Raw genomic sequence first — 2,900 nt, forward strand, 5'->3', positions numbered from 1 at the left:
TTGCCAACATTGTAACATCCCGAAATTTTAGAATAAAATATATTTGTTATATTTTTATATTTGGAAAATTTGAGGACTAAAATGAAACATGTTCTAAATTCATATTTTATTTGGTTAAATATTTAGATTTTGGCAGAGTGTTGATAAGTATATCAATATTATACTTATTGGGTAGCTTGTAATTAATCATGTATTTTCGGCCGAAGAAAAAGTTATTTCGGATAAATTAGGCCCAAGTTATTTAAGTTCAAAGATATTATCTTTATTTGACAAATAATTCGAGTTTGTCGATGATTTTAGCTTTACAACCATGATTTCACGTGTAGATAACCTTTGAATTTTGATTGAGATGAATGGATAATTGTCAACTCCTAGTTGCTGTTATCTACTTGAATTAAAATAGTAGAAAATCTCACAATTTATGTTGTAGAGTGTAGGGAGTTGGGATAGTACAAAATAAATCATATCACTTTGCTTGAGAAACACGACAGTTCCAATTCTCTTTCTGCAAATGTAAAGATTTCCTTTGGCTAAAAATAACTTATTTAAATACAATTTAAACTCCATCATCCGTCACTCTCCCATGTTCCCTATTCTATTTAGATGATTAGGATTTATCTAAATAGAGTTATAATGTAATCATACTTAAAGATTTAGGCTTATCACATCATGATTTGCTTTATCAAAAATTTTGCTTTATCCAATTGGGTGGTACACGTCTCTTTCATCCCAATTTCACCAAAACTCTATCATCTTTTCTACTATAAATACCATGTCAAAAGTCTCATCATTCACTACTAAAAAAAGTAAACACAATACTTACGGCTAAGAGAGAGAGAGAGAGAGAAAGAGAGAGAGAGAGAGAGAGGAAAGAGAGAGAGTAGTATTGGAAATAAATTTGCATACATCAAATATTTTAATCACGTATTTTTCAAAGCAAAGAAAAGATTTTGAACGAGCATTCAGACTTTTCAAACGAGGTAAGATACATATGTGCAAGTTATTTTCGTTTCTATATGCTTTTAGATGCAATTAAATATGTATGGATTGCTAGTGGACTTTTGGGTTCTAGAGAAAGAGATATGAAATTCCTACTAGAATTTAAGAGGATCTAAGATGAGTGTGTCGCTTGGTCACCGATATAGTCCATAAGAGCAAAGTGGTATGAAATCTAGATTTTATAGTTATATATTTGTATATGGAAATTGCACATATCTTAATGGGTATTTTGAAATACTCATCCTTACTTTAATTTTTCAGATTTGTGCGGGCCAATTGGAACGGTATGGAATGGTGATGCGGACAACCAAGATGAAAAATATTCATTAAGTTTTCTGTCTTTTAATTTAATTAGTTTGATTTGCTCTGGAAGAATAACAATGTTATTGAATTAGTTAGTTGAGTATGTTTATTTTAAAGATACGACTATCATGTTTTAAGTTAAATTTGTGAGGGGCTCAATTATCTGTTTATTAAAGAATTTTATTTTTATAGTTTCGCACTTAAAATAAAGAAAAGTGAGTTTTTCATAATGTTCCGACGTTTATAAAATTTGGGGCGTTTCAAACATACTTTCCAGATTTAGACAGGAGCCAACTAATCTACATTTTTCAAGCTGCAAAGAGAGTTCTAAGGTATATGAAAGGAAATGCAAACCTTGGAATCTGGTTTAGGAGGTCTGGAAACTGTGTTCTAATAGGCTACACTGGCAGTGATTGGGCGGGATCATGTGATGATATGAAGAGCGCATCAGGGTATGTATTCTGTCTGGGATCAAGTCCTATCTACTGGAACTCAATGAAGTAGAAAACTGTGGTTCAATCTACATCTGAAGTAGAGTATGTGGCTACATCTGATGCTACAAACCAGGCAATCTGGTTAAGGAAAGTCTTGAAGGATCTAAACCATAAGCAATCTGATACAACAGTGATCCATTACGACAACCAATCTGCTGTGGCTATGGTTAAAAGCCCGGTGTTCTATGGGAGGATAAAACATATCAAGATAAGGTATCATTCAATTAGGGAAGCACAAGAGAACCTTGAAGTAAAGCTGGTGCATTGCAATTCTAAGGTCCAATTTGCAAACATCCTAACAAAAAGTTTGTCTAAAGAAAGGTTTGAAACATTAAGGAAATGCCTTGGTGTTTCTAAGAAAAGTGTCAAGAAGGAGTGTTAACATTGGTTGATACTTTTGCAGTCACCAATTGTAGTATTTTTTTTGTATTAAAATCAGCCTATGTAATGTTTATTTTTAATGATTATAATGTCTGTCAATGTATGGTTTATTCTGTCACTAAGTAAGGCTATAATTGGTAGAAGTTGTTGGCTTGTGGTATGGTTGAAAACCTCTTGTATTTCACTTAAAATAGTAGCCAGTCATGGAGTTTTTGTACTGATAATTTTATTAACAGCAAGAAATCTGTTTTGTCCCTTTCTCCTTGTTCTATAAAAACCTACAATGTTCAAGATCTTGAGTACATGTTGAGTATTATTATATACTGAAACCTCGTCTCTAATGCCTCAAAAAAGGCGAGAATAAATCGCCAGCATTTTCAGAAGCACCTTGAACTGCACCTTAAGTTACGAATTCATTAGGAGTCTTAAACCATATGTTTTGAGGGTCCTTTTCTCATGAATTATATATGACTCATTCCAGGGTGTAAGCCTCCAGGGGGATGAGGTGTGTACTCCATAACCTTGGTCTTTCTTGGCTGTTATTTTATCAACCTCTGCATTTAGGACTTTTTTTTTCCATGTATTTGTTCTTGGTGTTTCTTTATTTTTATCCTGTCGTCTTCATATAACCAGGTTCATGTTGCTTTTGAATGTTGTATTATCATTATGTCAGCCCGAGTACAATTCATTACCATTTGTCTCAACAGACCTTCTCCATAATGA

At 32.9% G+C, this 2,900-nt stretch overlaps 1 long non-coding RNA gene across 1 annotated transcript; it reads left to right on the top strand.

Annotated features, from left to right (window-relative positions):
• The first annotated feature begins 877 nt into the window (after window positions 1–877).
• Window positions 878–2,434, top strand: LOC111367397. The gene is made up of 2 exons (XR_002697808.1): window positions 878–980; window positions 1,261–2,434. It is a non-coding gene; the product is annotated as an uncharacterized LOC111367397 (long non-coding RNA).
• The last annotated feature ends 466 nt before the right edge of the window (window positions 2,435–2,900 follow it).

Source organism: Olea europaea, chromosome 18, assembly GCF_002742605.1.
Source record: "Olea europaea var. sylvestris chromosome 18, O_europaea_v1, whole genome shotgun sequence".
NCBI lineage: Eukaryota > Viridiplantae > Streptophyta > Magnoliopsida > Lamiales > Oleaceae > Olea > Olea europaea.